The following is a 19,419-nucleotide window of genomic DNA, read 5'->3' on the forward strand; positions in this document are numbered from 1 at the left end:
ATATTTCTCCCATTGTGTTCGCAGAAGAAGAGGGCCCACAATGCTTGTGAGAGGATGATGGCAGTTGGGGGAGCACCAGATTTGGCAGTGCTGATGAGGATGGAGGAGGACGTCCTGGGTCTGAGCAGTTAGCAGGGGGCAGATTGGAAGAGGAGAGGCTGGAGTAAGTGCTGGAACTGGTGAGTTTCCTAGGGGCCCTCTCTTGGTGATGGCAGCTAGGAGTCTGGCAAGGACGTGGGATGTGTTGGGTATTTGTGGCACAATGATTGTAGATCATCCACATCTGCATCATGTGTCATGTTGCATGGCTTTTTCGGAGATGAAAATATTTTTACTCAGAGCCCCTTCTCATTGTGGAGCTGCACTCATTCATCTTAATCCCTCAACAGGTCATTTGGTTGCCTGAGCAGACATGGACCTTGAGGGACCGTTGAGGAAGATAATGAGAACTCAGGGTTTGCTCCACACTAAGCACCAGTTCAGCTACTAGCACTTCAGTGGGTTTGCACACGTCGGTTGAGGTGGTTGCACCAACTGGTGTGAGCATTGCACAATCATTGGACCAGCTTTTGGAAGCGGTAACACTCCAGGCCTCTGACATTCAGTGGGGTTTGGAAGGACAGGATTAGACTGAGCCCCTGGTAGGTGACGGGCCTCTGGTGTTGCCCATGTGGTGGCAGATGTTGGATGTTCAAAGGGAAGTGCGTGAAGATCTGGCAGAGATTCCAGAGAGTATGCATACCCTGGCAAGGACAGTGGAGGTGCCCATCCAGGCCATGAGCTCTGTGCCTTCCCTGATATGAACGTGTGGCATCCTTCATCAAGAGGTTGCTGGCTCTCATGGAAAGCCGGACACAGCATCTTATTCAGGGGTTTCTGGGTAATGTGTTCCAACCTGCAAGCTCTCACATTGTCAAAGATTTCAGTTAGGCATTACCTGTGGGAGAAATGGCCAATGCACCTGGTGTACTTACCAGGTCTTTGTTCATCTCTGGGAAGCAGGAAGGGCCATTTGGGGGATAGATGAGCAGCAGCTTTTTGTATCTGGGGCTTCCTCTCAGGCGACCCTGGTGCTGACAGCCTCTCGTCCATCCTCTGCCACTGATACCACTGCTTCCAGATGCTGTGTTGATAGAGGAGCTCCTGCCACTGGGCAGGAGTCCCTCACAATGTCTCGGCTGACATAGCCTCAGGCAACAGAAGATGCCTATCAAAGTCATCCAAGCAGACTGGACATGAAGATGAGCAACCTGTCTCAAGGCTGGGTAACAGTGATGGGGGAGCCCCATGGCACAGCACCTGCAAACAAATTAAAACTCACTGTAGACGCATAACATCATGAGTGTTTGCTGAATGTGTAAGGCTCAGTGTTGCGTTGTTCCCATTCTGGCAATAATACTGAAGAGTTGTGCTCCAGAACTTGCCGTGCTCCTAGCCAAGCTGTTCCAAGCTACAACATTGGCATCTACCCGGCTACGTGGAAAATTGTCAGGTGTGTCCTGTACACAAAAAGCAGGACAAATCCAACACGTCCAATTACTGCCCCATTAGTCTACTCTCAATCATCAGTAAAGTAATGAAAGGGGTCTTCAACAGTGCTATCAAGCGGCACTTGCTTAGCAATCACCTGCTCACTGATACCCAGTTTGGGTTCCGCCAGGGCCACTCAGCTCCTGACCTCATTACAGCCTTGGCTCAAACATGGACAAAAGAGCTGAACTCCTGAGGTGAGGTGAGAGTGACTGCCGTTGACGTCAGGGCCACATTTGACTGAGTGTGTTATCAAGGAACCTTAGCAAGACCAGAGTCAATGGGAATCAAGAGGAAAACTCTCCACTAGTTGGAGTCATAACTAGTATGAAGGAAGATGGTTGTGATTGTTGGAGGTCAGTCATCCCAGCTCCAGGACATCACTGCAGGAGTTCCTCAGGGCATTGTCCTAGGCCCAACCATCTTCACCTGCTTCATCAATGATCATCTTTCCATCATAAGGTCAGAACTGATGATGTTCCTGATGATTGCACGATGTTCAACACCATTTGTGACTCCTCAGATACTGAAGCAGTCCATGTCCAAATGCAGTAAGACCTGGACAAGTGGCAAATAACATTTGTGCCACACAAGTATCAGACAATGACCATCTCCAACAAGAGAGAATCTAAGCATTGTCCCTTGATGTCCAATGGCATTACCATCAATGAATCCCCCAAAATTAGTATCTTGGGGGTTACCATTGACCAGAAACTGAACTGGACTAACCATATAAATACTATGGCTACAAGAGCAGGTCAGAGGCTAGGAATCCTGCAACAAGTGACATACCCTTAACTCCGCAAACCCTGTCCACCATCTACAAGGCACAAATCAGGACTGTGATGGAATACACCCCACTTGTCTGGATGAGTGCACCTCCCACACACACAAGAAGCTTGTCACTGTCCAGGACAAAATAGCCCACTTGATTGGCACCATATCCACAAACATACACTCCCTCCACCACCGATGCACAGTAGCAACAGTGTGCACCATCTACAAGATGAACTGTAGGAATTCACCAAGGCTCCTTAGACAGCACCTTCCAAACCCACAACTACTACCATCTAGAAGGACAAGGGCAGCAGATAGATGGGAACTTCACCACCTGGAAGTTCCCCTCCAAGTCACTCACCACCCTGACTTGGAAATATATTGCCGTTCCTTCACTGTTGCTAAGTCAAAATCCTGAACTCCCTTCCTAACAGCACTGGGTATACCTGCACCACATGGACTGCAGCGGTTCAAGCAGGCAGCTCACCACCACCTTCTCAAGGGCAACTAGGGATGGGCAATAAATGCTGGCCCAGCCAGCGAAGCCCACATCCCGTGAATGAATTAAAAAAAAGTTAACCTCTTTATTAAATACTTGTCACATTCTGTGCTTGTTGGATATTTATACATGGATCAGAGACTACTTTACATTGATAGGGGCTGTAATGCCATGACACCTCCAAATGAAAATTACAGGCCCTTCTAAGAGACGTTTGTAGAGACGAGCCTTTGGGTGGTCTTAAGTCTACACTTCATAGGGCTGGGCAGAAGTCAGGCGGCGCCTCCATACTGATGGTTGGGAGAGGTTTGCAGAATCTTAGTTAAAATGTTTCATAATCAGGGCCCCCTCTGTCTCCCTTGCATCCAGTCTCTGCTGCACACCATGTGGATTGCCACGGTCAAGTCCAGCCTCATGTTCCTCCTCTGAGTCATTGTTGGACCCATTATCTGAGGAGGTGTGGTGGTCCTCCATGTCCTCACCCACAAGTTCCTCTCCTCTCTGCATTGTCAAATTATACAGTGCACAGCACACGACAATGATCAAGGATACATGGTCTGGTGCATATTGCAAGGCATCAGTAAGTTTGTCGCCACAGTGAAATCTCATCTTGAGCAGACCTATGGCTGTCCCTATGGCTGCCCTGGTGGAGGCATGGCTTTCTTTCTACCTCTCTTCTGCTTGACAGTGTGGATGCCTGATGGGCGTCATAAGCTACGTCTTTAACGGATAGCCCTCGTTTTCTATTATCCACAGACATTGAAGCAGTCCACGTCCATATGCAGCAAGACCTGGACAATATTCAGGCTTGGACTGATAAGGGACATTAACATTCATGCCACACAAATGCAGGCAATGACCATCTCCAACAAAAGAGAATCTAACCATCTCCCCTTGATATTCAATGATATTACCATCGCTGAATCCCCCACTATCAACATTCTGGGGTTAAAAGTTTTGAGTCCGTATGACCCTGTTTTAGAGCTAAAGAGAAGTAGAAATGTGATGAAATTTATATTGTTTAAGTGGGGTAAAGCTGGTGAAGCTGGAAAGAAGGCCAGACTTCTGGACTTAACATTGAGTTCAACAACTTCAGACCACGAAATCTCTCCTTTAACTTAACCCATTTTTAATTCCCCTTTTTAAAGTTTACTTTTATTTTTTATCTACTTATTTTTATTTTTATTTATTTTTATTTTTATTGATTTGCTCATTGTTTTATCCCCCTTTTTATTCCCCCCCTTTATCCCCTTTTATATCCTTTATTCCCCAACCTCCATCCCCTCCTCCCACCCCACTCCCAAAAGGGTCATCTGTTACTTGTTCTATGTTGTTCTTTCACAGAGTGCTGACCCTTGTTCCACTACTAACACATTCTGTTTTGTTACCTTTGTGCCACTATCTGCACCTTTAGCCCTTACCACTACCATTAACATTCCCTTTGTCTTTCTGTCCATGACATCTTTGCCAATCTCTCCTTAGCCCCCACCCATCACTGGCCTTCTATCCAGCTTCACCTACTCCACCCCCTTAAACTGTATAAATTTCATCACATTTCTCCTTCTCTTTATCTCCGAAGAAGGGTCATACAGACTCAAAACGTTAACTCTGTTTCTCTCTCCACAGATGCTGTCAGACCTGCTGAATATTTCCAGTGTTTTCTCTTTTATTTTTGGGGGTTACCATTGGCCAAAAACTGAAATGGCCCAGCCATATAAACACTGTATACCAACCAGGACAAATCAGCCCATTTGATTGGCAATGCCCCACTTGAAACATTCACTCTCTTCACCACTGACACACAGTGACAGCAGTATGTACCATCCACTAGATCTTCTGCAGCAACTCACCAAGACTCCTTCGACAGCACCTTCCAAACCCATGACCTCTACCACCTCGAGGGAGAAGAGCAGCAGATGCATGGGAACACCACCACCTACAAGTTCCCCTCCAAGCCACTCACCATCCTGACTTGGAAATATATCGCTGTTCCTTCACTGTCACTGGGTCAAAATCCTGGAACTCAATCCCTAACAGCACTGTGGGTGTACCAACACCATATGGTTGTTCAAGAAGGCAGCAGTTCAAGAAGGCAACTCACCACCACCTTCGCAAGGGCAATTATGGATGGGCAATAAATAGTGGCCAGCCAGCAATGCCCACATCCCATGAATGAATAAATAAATAAAACCAGCCATCCAGTTGAGCAGGGGCTGAAAACAGCCTTGGCTCCTGAGAGTGCCTGGGGATATAGGCATCATGGCTACTCCCAGGCTACCACACACACACCTGCAGGATGAGCAGATGGTAATCAGATACAATCTGGATGTTCAAGCAGTGAAAACCTCTCCGGTTAACAAATCCCCTGGCTGGCCCACAGGTACTTCAGTGACCACATTTGTGCAATTGCTGGCACCTTGCATTTTAGGGAAGCCCACAATAGGCCCAAAGCCTCTCACTCTTTCAGTCTGGCTCTTGTTAGCAGTGATGAATGATGAGAGTGTTTCCGTTCTCCCAAATAATGCATCTGTCACTAGTTTGAGTCAGTGATGGGCTGAAGATTGCAAGATGCCACAAAGGTCCCCTGCTGATGTTCAACAGGATCCCGAGGCAAAGAAGCTGAAGGCCACTATGACTTTCATTGCCATGGGCATTGGATGGCCACCCAATGCATTGCAACTCAACTCCCCAGAAATCATATCACAGCTGCTTCCCTGGCCTTCTGTGCTACTGGCGGTGGAGCACTGTCTGCACACCCTCCCCTCAGGGTAGTGTTTTCTTATTGAGTTACTTGCCCATGCTCCCCTCACTGGCATTCTGGCCCTTCAGCATTACCATGGTGCTTGTGTTGCTGAATGTTGTTGATGCCCCTGACCAGCAGTCCTCCTTTCCCTCACTCTCTCTCCCTCTCCCTCATTTGAGGAGCCTTCATCCGAGTGGGCTATTCCTATGGTACCTTTGGCTTTTTTTGTTCCGGCCTGCCTGTAATTTTCCCCTCTTTGGCTGAAACCTTTCTTCCCAGTGAGTACCTCATAGATATCCCCTTTCTCCACAAAGTAATCATGAGACAACTACGCTGGCCTCTCATGCAGATTCAGCAGCAGCCTCCTACTTTGTCAGTGTACACTGGATTGGGAGAGTCATCTGTCCACTCCCTGAATGTAAAATTCTGTCCATAGTCACTGTTGTGATGTAGAAACAGTTCAGACAATTAGTGCACAGCAAACTCCCACAAACAGTAATACGATAATGACTAGATAATCTGTTTTATGAATCTGAGTGAGGGAAAAAATATGTAGAGTAGGAATTAATAAATGAGGTTCTCATGCAAATAGGTTATGGCCTTATAGAACGATATTGCACAGAAGGAGACAATTTGGTCCATTGTATCTGGGCTAGTTGTTTGAGCTATCCAATTAGTCCAATTCCCCTAATCTTTCCCCATAGCCCTACAATTTTCTTCCCTTCATGTACTTATCCAATCCCTTTTTAAAAGATCCTATTGAACCTGCTTTCACCACCCTTTCAGGGCATGAATTTCAGATCACAACAACTTGCATTTAAAAAAATGTTTCCACATGTCACATCTAGTTCTTTAACCAATCACCTTAAATCTGTTTTCTTCTGCCATTGGAAACAGTTTCTCTTTACTTATTCTGTCAAAACCAATCAAATTTCAAAAAAATCAAATTTCCCCTTAACCTTCTCAGGTCTAAGGAGAACAATCCCAGGTTCTCCAGTCTCTCTGCTTACCTGAAGTTCCTCATTACTGGAACTATTCTAGTTAAATTTCTCCTGCACTGTTTTTAAGGCCTTGACATCCTTTTTAAAGTGTACTGCCCAGCTTAAACACATTTCTCCAGCTGAAGCCTGATTAGTGTTCTATAAAGATTTCGCATTTCTTCTTTATTTTTTTACTCCCTTTCTCTGTTAATAAAGCCAAGGATCCCATAGGCTTATTTAACAGTCCCCTCAACTTGCTCTGCCACCTTCAGAGATTTGTATACATACATCCCTAGGCCTCTCCATTCAAGCATCCACTTGAAAATTGTATTGTCTCGCTGCATTCTTTCAGTGAAAATGTATCCACATTTCTCGGCATTAAATTTCATCCACCATGTGTTTGCCTATTTCATCAGTCTGCCTATGTCCTCCTGATATCTATTACTATCTTTCACATTGTTTGCAACATTTCAAAGATTTCTGTCATCTGCAGTCTTCAGAATTATGCTTTGTATACCAAAGTCCAGATCGTTGATTAAATCCATACATATAATGAAGGTGTGTGTGTTGGGTGGGGGGGGGAGGGGTGTGTGAGGTTGTGGGTGGGGGGTGAAGTGAAGTTGTCAGGGGGGTGAGGTTGGGAGGGGGGGAATGAGGGTGTTGGGGTGGGGTTGGGAGGGGGAATGAAGGTTTCGGGGGGTGAGTTTGGAGGGGGAAGGAGTACAGGGGAGGAGGGGTTAAAGGGGAGAAGGGGGCAACTGGGGAGGTAAGTGTAAGAGGGGTGGAAGGTGTAAGATAAATTCAGATTGGGGAAAGGAGTCCGGTGGGGAGGAAGGATTGCGGAGAGGGGAGGGAATAAGAGTTGAGGAAGGAGTAAGAGAGGAGGAAGGAGTCAGGAAGGGGGAAGGAGTAAGGCTGGAGAAAGAAGTAAGGCTGGAAGAAGAGCTAATGCTGGAGGAAGGAGTTGGGAGGGGAGAAGGACTAAGTGTAGCGGAAGAAGTAAGGGTATCTGAGAGAGTCAGGACAGGGGAGGGACTAAGCGAGGGGGACAGCCGGAGAGGGGTGGGAGGAATAAGTGGGGGGAAGGGGTTCCAGGGGAAAGGGGTTCTGGGGAGGTCAGGGGGAATTTCCAGCTGAATGTATAAGAGAGGGGTCTGATGGGTCCATGATTGTCTCCTGGGGACTGAACTGAGGATGGGCATGGAATGAGGGAATGGGGACAATGACTAAGATCAGAGTGAGGCAGTAGGGTGAGAGGGTGAGGATTCGATGGTTGAAGGGGTGGCAAGGGTGGTTGGTGGGGATTCAGAGGCAGACACAGACCCTGGGGGTGGAAAGTAGGAGGCCGGGGAGGTGAATGAGTATGGGGGTGGGATTTGTGGGAAGCAAGGGAACATGCATGTTCTCCTGGACATCCCCGAAGGAAAAGGGTTATGGCTGGTGGATCACTGAGGGAAAGTGGAAGTTGATGTCAGGATGGTCAACTGTGATGGGGGAAAGAAACTGGGTGACTGGGGGAGGGGAAAAGATTGGAGGGATTACGAAAAAGCGAATCCGCACCATGCTGTCTAAATCGAAAGTGAAACAACAGTTGTGATGTGTGAGATCAGGCGCTACATGGGAGTAAGATCATTGGGCGTGCAGAGATGCAGGTCAGCTCAGATGGACAAATGAAAGTGAACTCCAGAAGGCGCATTGAAAATTCTCAGGACATTGAAATGAGTGTGATGTGTGAAAGATCCACGTGCATGGGAGATTGCTTACTTGAGGGTCCAAAAGGCCCTGCCCCACACACACACACACACACACACTTCTCCCTCCAGAATCACTCATTGGCCAGCTGCTCCCTCCACAGTAACAGAGGACAAGGTTGAGGGGCTCATAGGCAAAGGGAATTTGGAGGGAGAGGATAGCCTCTGAGATTCCTGAGTGGACAACCCAGGGCTGTCCAGTTGCCGTTCCTCCTCCCTTCGGGTGCCTGGGGGTCCCAGCCTGCCTCCTTGAGGGGAAGGTGCAATTGGAGAGATGTTGAGGTGCCCCGCTGCCCTCACACGTTGCCACTGCAGGATATCACCCATAGCTCCCACGATGGAGTACAGGTCTGCGTGCATTTCCGTGTTCTGCTGAACCAAGGTCTCCATGGCATCCTCCATTCTCCCTATGGAGATCTCCATACATGCACATGTGGGAAACACTTCATCAGAGAGCAGGTGGGGAACTCCTCTGACTCGCATACCAGTCTATTGGGGCCTTCTAACAGCTCTACATGATGTTCCCCCTCGCCTTCTGCTGACTCTCCAGGATGAGTTGGAAGGCCAAATCCAGAGGCTTGTCATCTTACTCGGATCTCACAGATGCCTAATCCCAGCATTCCTCCAAGTGCTGGGAAGCTCAGCTGATCCTGTATCCTTCTGCTGCGGACACCTGTCTGTGCAGTGACCACTAGATTGTGAACCAGAGCCTGTTCTAGATCTAGGCTCCACCGAGGTGTGTGTTCCACTGCGCTGGTGGAGGGTGTGGCTAAGAGCTGTAATGGGCCCTCCAATCCGCTTATTTCCAGTTCTTCAATGGAGGAGGTGCCCTCTTTGCTGGAGGTGAGGCCTTGGATGGAGCTGATAGACGAGAGCGACAGTCACTTTGCAGAGCTCCCTGTGAACAAAAGTAGAGATAATTGGTGCATTGCAACAGAGTCAAAAGCAGGAGAGAGAGCATTCACAGTTGCGTTGAGAGAGGGATGATGTGGTGGATGTTCGCTGCCGACATCACCGTCGGCACAGGCAGGATCCAAGCCCTCACCGGTCAGTACGATCAAAGTGAGTGAGGGGCCTAATATAGGCCACTCCACTCCCGGATGTTGTGAGCCAGTTTCTCCTGCATGGAAACTAATGGAGAGAGCATGAGCAGGACACATGGCACTGCGTGGAATGTTTGTGTGATGAGTGGAGCCATGGACAGCAGGAGGATATGAGCTCAAAAGGATATGAGCCTGATGGAGATGTAAGGGTATGTGTGTGGGTTAGTGGTGTTGCCCTTGAGGTGTGAGATCCCTGTGGATGTGTGGTAGGTTTGTGAGTGTGTGAGTTGAGAGTGATGAGAAGAGTGACTTACCCTGGCAGAACGGATTAAACCATTCATCCTGTGGTGGCATTGGCTGGTTGTCTTTCTTTTGACAGGGGTATTGAGTATAAAAGCTGGGTAGTCATGCTGCAGCTGTATAGAACATTGGTTAGGCCACACTTGGAATATTGCATGCAATTCTGGTCGCCACATTACTAGAAGGATATGGAGGCGTTGGAAAGGGTGCAGAGGAGGTTTACCAGGATGCTGCCTGGTCTGGAGGTTATTAGCTATGACGAGAGGTTGGAGAAACTCGGATTGTTCTCACTAAAGCGACGGAGATTGAGAGGCAACTTGATAGAGGTTTACAAAATTATGAGTGGCATGGACAGAGTAGATAGTCAGAAGCTTTTTCCCAGGGTGAAAGTGTCAAGTACTAGGGGATACAGATTTAAGGTGAGAGGAGAAAACTATAGAGATGTGAGGGGCAAGTTTTTTTACGCAGAGGGTAGTGAGTGTCTGGAATTCGCTGCCAGAGGAGGTGGTGGAAGCAGGTAAGATAGTGGTGTTTAAGAGGCAGCTTGACAAATACATGAATAGGATGGGAATAGAGGAATACGGACCCCTGAAGTGCAAAATGTTTTAGTTGATGGGCAATATGATCAGTGCAGGCTTGGTGGACCGAAGGGCCTGTTCCTGTGCTGTACTTTTCTTTGCTCTTTTCAGGATACTGGTGCTGACCACTGCTGCCACCACCTCCCATGCTGGATTGGTGATGGCACTGCCCACCCTGTGGCCAGAGCGGGGGTAGAGGACGCTCGAGGGTTGCGTTACTAAACCTGGGGGCTGCAGTCTTTTTCGCCTTTCAGAGCCATCTTGTCCACCATGCAGCAACCGTGGCCTGGAAGCACCGAGAGGTGTCTGTGCGGCTGGACTTTAAATATGGCACCCAGCGTGATGAAGCAGCGAGGTGACGGCATGGGTGGATGAGATCCCGCCTGCCATAGAATGGCATGTTTCCCAGGAATGTGTGAATTAATGCGATGGGTGTAAAGCTGCCATTGCAGCCGGCAGGTAAAACATCATTTCACTCACCTGCTACCGCACTTAGTGCAAATCTGGGACAATACCACCCTGGGAGTGACCCAGACACACACACACAAACACACAAGCACATTCTGTCCCACACACACTAAGGCTGGGATTTTCCGTGCCTGCCGGTGTAGTGTGTGTTCGGTGGTGTGAGCGGACAATATGACGCGATCAGCTTTCACGATGTTGTGAAACCAATTTGCGATCATCTGCTCAGCCCGCTAATAAGGTGTCAGGATTGGGGGGATGTTGGGAGGGTGGAATGAAGGGATCAGGATTTGGGGAGGTTGAGAGGGTGGAATGAAGGGGTCAGGATTGGGGGAGGTTGGGAGGGTGGAATGAAGGTGTCAGAATTGGGGGGAGGTTGGGAGGGGGGCAATGAAGGTGTCAGGATGGGGGGAGGTTGAGAGTGGGGGAAGGAGTGCGGGGTGCAGAAGGTAATGTCAAGGAGGGCAACTGTGATGGGGGAAAGGAAATGGGTGACTAGATTGGGGAAAAGATGGGGGATCACACAAAGAACTGAATCCAGACCATGCTGTCCAAATCGACAGTGAAACAAGAGTCGTGGTGGATGAGATTAGGAGCTGCAGGGGAGTATGATCATTGGGTGTGCGGAGATGCAGGTCAGTTCAGATGGACACTGAAAGTGAACCCGAGCAGGCATCATTCAAAATACTCAGGACATTGAGTTGAGTGTGTAACGTGAAGGATCAGCATCTGTGGGAGAGTGCTTGCACAAGGCTCCGAAAGGCCCTGACACACACGCGCTTTCCCCTCCAGAATCTCTCATTTGCCGGCTGCTCCCTCTGTGGTGACAGGTCTTCCGAGCTGCTTATTTCCACGTCTTCACTGGAGGAGTGCTCTGCAGATGAAGACGTGGATGGAGCTGAGGGATTGGCTGGCTGAGGATTTATGCCCCTCGGCAGAGCTCCCTGTGAACCAAAGTAGAGATAAGTAGTGCATGGCAGCAGAGTCATAGTAGAAGAAAAAGCACTCGCAGTTATGTTGAGGGAAGACTGATGTGATACAGGATCCTCACATGGGTGTTTGTCACCGACCTCACCATCACTGCAGTCAGCACGATGGCACGCTCCTCAAAGTGAGTGAGGGGCCTGATGTGGGCCACTCCACCCTAGGTCTGGGACCTCTCCAAGCCGGTGTGAGCCAGCTTTTCCTGCATGAAAACAGATGGAGAGAGGGTGAACAGGACGCATGGCACTGCGTGTAATGTTTGTGTGGTGAGCGGGGCCATGGACAGGAATGAAGATGTGAGCTCGAGAGGGTATGAGCCTGATGGAGATGTGGGAGTGTGGATGACAGTTAGTGGTGTTGTCCCTTGAGGTTTGAGGTCCCTGTGGACGTGTGATGGGTTTGTGAATGTGTGAGTTGGGAGTGATGAGAAGAGTGAGTTAACCTGGCAGAACAGATGAGATCATTCATCCTGTAGTGGCACTTGGTGGCTGTCCTCTTTCACAGGACATTGGTGCTGACCACTACCTCCCAAATGGTGGACCCCAGAAGGCGCTGTCAGTTTCAAAGAAGTAACAACAGAAAAATACTGATAATTTCACTGTCATTACTATTGTAAAATTCAGGTCTATGTTTTTTGCATATTAGGAGCTTTAGTTTTGGATAACCTGAACCATCTCTTCTTTGAAGGCCTCCAATTGTTGTTTTGCCTACCAATTTTGATTTAAATCCACCTGGGCCAGATCCTTTTATAATTCACTGAATTTAGCCCTCCTCCAGTTAAACATTTTACATTAGTTTATTCCTTGTTTTATTTTCCATCACTATCTAAACCTGATGATATTATGATCACTGTTCCCTGAATGCTCCCTGACTGAAACATCCTCCACTTGCCCCACTTCATTCCCCAGAATTAGATCTAGCAATGTTTCTTCCTCACTGAGCTTTAAATACAATGATGAAGAAACTTCCCTTCCACACATTTTAGGAAGTCCTATGTTCCAGCTTCTCTATTGTTTCTTAATGCTAACCAAATAAATTCTGTCTTTGTCCCCTCAGCTACTTCCACAGGATATACTCCTCCCTATCTCTGTAACCTTCTTTATCTCTTCTTCTTCACCCACCCCTGAGATTACAGCATATCTCCAATTCTGAGTAAGCCCAATTTTAAACGCTCCACAATGCCTTCATCTGCCTACGCCCTAAGCTCTGAAATTGCCTGCGTCAAGCTCTTCACAACTCTCCCTCTTTCTTCTCCTTTAAGACACTCCTTAAAGCCTGACTCTTTGGCCAAGCTTTTGATCATCTTTCTTTATATCTCTTTATTTAGCTTGGTGCCATTTTTTTCTGCTAACATTCCTGTATGGCCCTTTGGAACATTTTACTATGTTACAAAAGTCTTGCATTTATATAATGCCTTTCACAACTGTCAGATGTCCCAAAGCACCTTACAGCCGATGAAGTACTTTCGAAGTATTGTCTCTGCTGTACCATAGGAAACATGGCAGCCAATGCTGCTATATGAATGCAGGTTTCGGTTGTTGTTAACGCCTATTTGAAAAAGGGCCAAATCAATTAAAAGATAAGAGTTTGTTGTGCAATCTTAAACACAAGCTGCTGTTAATTTCTATTTTGAGATCTCGAAGGCAGCCATACTAATATAGGATTTCATACTAGGCCATGTAATAGCGAGTCATTTAGTTTAGTTGAAAATCAACACCAAAAGATTGCCGCTAATGTGGGAAAAACAAATTTGTAGTGATCACTAATCAGTCACATAAAGCCATTAAATTCCATGTCAACTAAAACTTTATCGGATTCACTCAGAGGTAAATGATTGAAGGGATTTAGAGTTGTGTTCAACAGGGCTACAAGGACATTGTCTTGACAACTGCATGACATCAGAACAAAGGACAGTCTAACAATACCATCCATTATAAATAAAATGGTACTGACAGTGATGAAAGTGGGTGCACAGTTGAACCACAGTCATTACATATAGCATCTGGGTTTTCTGCTGCTGAGCAGAGTCCAGGAAAAAAATTACCTCCTTCGCCAAAACAAGAATAGTAAGCATTCATATATACTGTTTGCTATGACTTATAAGTAACCATACCATATTACAGAGCTCTATGTTATTCTGATATCATAATGCTTGTGTACTTGTATTTCTGGAGATCTTTGTTTTGTGCTATCTCACAATGCAGTGCTTCTCCATCCCCAAACCAAGCCCCCTCCTCAATTTTCATTTCTCCTCTTGTGAAAGCAGTAAAGGATGTATAGTCAGCAAGGAAGGGAAATTGGAGCATTATTCATTAGTTGCTATTTTGTGCAGAAGGCAGGAAGCAGCAATAAAGCAATATTTTCAGTCTTTCCTAGACTCATAGGAGATGCCAGGGGACTGGAGAATTTTAAAAATTATGCCCTTGTTCAAAAAATATTGTAAGGATAAGCCCAGCAATAATAGACCAATTAGTTTAACTTCAGTGGTGGGGAAGCTGATCTGATAGTAACCTTAAATCTGTATCCCACCTACAACAATCTCATCTGCCACCTATCTGCCCACTCCACTAACTTGCCTATGTCCTTTTGAAGTTCTATACTGTCCTCCTCACAGCTTACAATGCTTCCAAGTTTCATATCATCCACAAACTTTGAAATTGTCCCCTGCACACCAAGACCTAGATCATTAATATATATCAGGAAAAGCAAAGGTACCAATGCCAACCCCTGGGGATCATTAATATATATCAGGAAAAGCAAAGGTACCAATGCCAACCCCTGGGGAACTCCACTACAAACCTTCCTCCAGCCTGAAAAATATCCATTGATCATTGCCCTCAGTTTGCTATTGCTCAGCCAGCATGGAGTTCTAAAGGGGAAATCATGTTTAACTAACTTGGTGGAGTTATTTGAAGAGGTAACAGAGGGTTGATGAGAGTAATGCTGTTGATGTGGTACACATGGAATTTTAAAAGGCATCCGATATAGTGCCACAGAACAGACTTGTGAGAAAAGTTATAGCTTATGGAATAAAAGGAACAGTAGCAACTTGGATGCATAATTGGCCGAGTAATAGCAAACAGAGAGTAAATGCAAATAGATATTTTTTGGGCTGGAGGAATGTTTGTAGTGGAGTTCCCCAGGGGTTGGTATTGGTACCTTTGCTTTTCCTGATATATATTAATGACCTAGATCTTGGTGTGCAGGGGACAATTTCAAAGTTTGTGGATGATATGAAACTTGGAAGCATTGTAAACTGTGAGGAGGTCAGTATAGAACTTCAAAAGGACATAGACAAATTGGTGGAGTGGGCAGATATATGGCAAATGGGATCGTTGTAGGTGGGATGCAGATTTCAGGTTACTATCAGATCAGCCATGATCTTATTAAATGGCAGAGCAGGTTTGAGGGGCCGACTCCTGCTCCTTGCTCATAAGAAGTTCAATGCGGATAAATGTGAGATGATACATTTTGGTAGGAAGAACATGGAGAGACAATATAAAATAAGGTGTACAATTCTTAAGGGGGTGCAGGAGCAGAAGGTCCTGGGTGTATATGTGCATAGATCATTGAAGGTGGCAGGGCAGGTGGAGAGAGCATTTAATAAAATATACAGTACCCTGGGCTTCATTAATAGGGACAGAGAGTACAAGAGCAGGGAGATAATGCTGAGCTTATGTAAGACACTGGTTAGATCTCAGCTGCAGTATTGTGTACAGTTCTGGGTGTCCCGCTATAGGAAGGATGTGAACACATTGGAGTGAATGCAGAAGAGGTTTACAAGAATGGCCCCAGGAATGAAAATTTCAGTTACAAGGATAGATTGGAGAAGTTGGGACTATTCTCCTTGGAGAGGAGAAGGCTAAAAGGATATCTGATAGAGGTGTTCAAAATCATGAGGGGGCTGGATAGTGTAGATAGGGAGAAACTGTTCCCACTCATAAAAGGAACGAGAACGATACAGCACAGATTTAAAGTGATTTGCAAAAGAAGCAAATGTGATGTGAGAAAAAACTTTTTCACACAAGTGGTTTGGGTCTGGAATGCACTGCCTGGAAATGTGGTGGGGGCAGGTTCAGTCGAGGCATTCATGAGGGCATTAGATGATTATTTGAATAGAAACAATGTGCAAGGATACAGGGTGAAGGCAGAGAATGACACGAAGCCATAATGCTCATTCGGTAAGCCGGTGCAGACATGACAGGCCAAATGGCCTCCTTCTGCACCGTAATACTCTGTGATTCTGTGACATCTGCTCTTGTGCCAAGATTGCATAGACAGGGTCGGGGTGCTAGTTGCATCTTCTGTGTTGCGGCTTGGTTTTAATGACTGCTCTCCAGGATCTTGACAAAGTGACAAATCTTCATCTGTAATCGTAGAGCGTCAACAGTATATTTCTGTTGATGAAACATTTCTTTTATATTTGTACATTTTGTGGTAGACATCGGAGTTGCTCCGACAGCATTTAAGCCACCATGGCAAATGCAAAAGAGACTACTGGGTGACAAGGGCCAACCGCTGATGATCTGGCTGATTACTCCATTGCTGAAGCCACACACATATGTGCAGAATGCATACAATGAGAACCATGTCGCCACACAAAATGTGATGGAGCAGACCTTTGGCATGCAGAAACAACACTTTCACTGCCAGGGCTGCTCTGGAGCATCACATTTAGCAGAACTGTTGTCAAGGTTTGTGCTGGTGCTGCATGTTACACAACCTCACCATCAGCTATGCAGCGAGCAGCTGAGGAGCAGGAGCATGAGGAGGAGGAGGAAGAATAGAAAGGGGAGGAAGGAATGACAGAACCTAGAAAGCAACTTCCTCCCTGGGCAATCCGTGAAGAATTCATCTAAGTCTTTTTACAGGGTCTCAGGTTGCACCCACATCCAGACATATAGGGAGGGCCTGCGGGGAGCACTGCCCTCCTGGCCCTGCCACCGGAAGCTCTCCTCCAGGCACTTAAACTGCTCCCAGTTATGTCAGGAAACTGGAGGCTGTGGAAAATCCCAGTTGGTCTCTTTTCAGGGCCCTTAATAATTTCATTTCTTAATGAGCCTAATTGATTGCTTGCCTCATGGTGGTGGGTAGCCCTGCTAGACCCTAAATCTGCCTCGGCAAAAAATTTCAGCTCTGGGAACAGGGTCAGGAAGCTGGCAGATGGCTGTCCACCTCTGTCCCCAAGCTCAATGAAGCCTGAAAATGCTGCTCACAATGTTGGCCCTATCATTCAGAAAGGTCCCCAATGCCCTGTGCCATTATCTGCTCTCACATGCAGGAATTTCTTTATAGATAAAAGTCCAACAAGTGGAGCCTGCCATGAGAGTCCCTCCACCAGCAATATCCAGGCCAGTTTAATAGGGAAAATAGCTTAACAGTGCAGAAATCATTTGTAATATATGTGCATTATTGGAATATATTGTGTGTGACAGAGGCCAACATATTAGCTGGCTAGGATTCTTCATACCAAAGCTAAGTCAGCAGAAGGCATCAGATACCTCGATTCTCAATTGCAAATAGTCTTCAAGACCTAAACTGGAAGCATGTCAAGGCTATGACATTCGAAACACCCATTTCTCCACTCTGGAAGAAAAAGTCTGCTCAAATGAAGGAGGCCCAAGACAGTCAGCTCGCCACCATCACAAAAATGTGGATGGCAGCTGTCAAAAGGAGCATGTGAATCAAAGTCAATGCAAGCTTCCTGGCCCCAGGAACAAGTGGAAGAAGCAAAAAATGCTTCTAGGTCGCAGGAGGTGTCTGAGGCCCTGCCCCTCTCGACCCCCTACACCCCCGCGCACCACCACCCCCCCCACCCTACCACCACCACCACCATCACCCCCAACCAATCATCGCTTTGAAGATACGAACAAGGTGCAGGAGTAGGCCATTCAGCCCCTCGAACCTGCTCCATCATTTAATAAGATCATGGCTGATCAGATGGTAACCTGGAATCTGCATCTCACCTACCGCCGATAACCTTTCACCCCCTTGCTTACCAAGAATCTATCCATCTCTGCCTTAAATGTATTCAAAGACTCTGCTTCCAACACCTTTTCAGCAAAGAGTTCCAAAGATCCAGAACGCCTTATTTTGAAACAATGATCCCTAGTTCTAGATTCTTTCATAAGAGGAAATATCCTCTCCACATCCACTCTGTAAAGGCCCCTCAGGATCTTATATGTTTCAATCAAGTTGTCTCTTATTCTTTTAAACTCCAGCAGATGTAAGCCTAGTCTTTCCTTTCCTTTCCTCATAAGACAACCCACCCATTCCAGGTATTAGTCTGGTAAACCTTCTATGAACTGCTTCCAACATACTTACATCCTTCCTTAAATAAAGTGATCAATACTGTACACAGTACTCCAAATGTGGTCACACCAGTGCCCTGTACAATTGAGGCATAACCTCCCCACTTTTGTATTCAATTCCGCTCACAATAAATGATAAACTTCTATTAGGTTTCCTAATTACTTCCTGTACTTGCATAATAGCCTTTTGTGATTCATGCACTGAGACACCCAGATCCCTCTGCACCTCAGAGCTCTGCAATCTCTCACCATTTAGATAACATGCTTTACTTTTATTCTTCCTTCCAAAATTGACAAGTTTACATTTTCCCACGTTATACTCCATCTGCCAGATCTTTGCCCACTCACTTAATCGATCTATGGGGAGAATTTTCTGGTTGGCGAGTAGGGGCGGGGCCCACTCGCCAATGCATAAAATGACACGTGGTGACGTCGGGCGGGTATCCCAACATCACCGTGCATCATTTAGATTTTCAGTTCAGCAGGCATGCAGCCGAGTCGACTGCTCACCCGCTGAACTGTCAAAGGCCTATTAAGGCCTGTTTAAAACTAATTAAATCAATTAAATGAGGCAAAGAGCCCAGGCGGCCTTCGCATTTTTCATGGAACCTCATCCACAGGCAAGATGAGGTTTCATGAGGTGTTCAGTATTAAATAATTTTTTAATTAATGTTCCTAGACATGTCCCAACTCATGTGACACTGCCACATGAAGGGACATATCTTTAAATATTTTCAATTCTTTATTTAAATGTTTGAACCTTAAACAAATCACATGCGCAAAAGAGCGCAGGCCCGGACTCAGGGAACCCCCTGCCCCCGCCACCCACACAGGGAGCCCTCAGTGCTTTCAGATGAGCACCACGCAGGCCCGCCCATGTAAAACGGCGGTGAACACCCGTTCGGGGGTGCCGGTCGGGTTTGCGCTCGCTCCCACCCGACCCCCACACAACCACCCCAACGGGGGGAAAATTCAACCCTATATCTTTTTGTAGCCTCCTTGTGTCCTCTTCACAACTTACTTTTCTACCTATCTTTATGTCATCAGCAAATTTGGTAACCATCCCTTCAATCCCTTCATCCAAGTCATTTATATAAATTGTAACCAGTTGAGGTCCCTGCACTAATCCCTGTGGCGCACCGTTTGTTACATCTTGCCAACCTGAAAAAGACCCATTTAGGCCTGCTCTCTGCTTCCTGTTAGCCAGCCAATCTTCTATCCATGCCAATATGTTACCCCCTATACCATGAGCTTTCATTTTCTGCAATAACCTTTGATGTGGCACCTTATTTTATTTTATTTTTTATTCATTCATGGGATGTGGGCTTCTCTGGCTGGGCCAGCATTTATTGCCCATTCCTAGTTGCCCTTGAGAAGGTGGTGGTGAGCTGCCTTCTTGAACCACTGCAGTCGATGTGGTGTAGGTACACCCACAGTGCTGTTAAGAAGGGAGTTCCA

This window comes from Carcharodon carcharias, chromosome 3 (assembly GCF_017639515.1).
Source record: "Carcharodon carcharias isolate sCarCar2 chromosome 3, sCarCar2.pri, whole genome shotgun sequence".
NCBI classification, from domain to species: Eukaryota; Metazoa; Chordata; class Chondrichthyes; order Lamniformes; family Lamnidae; genus Carcharodon; species Carcharodon carcharias.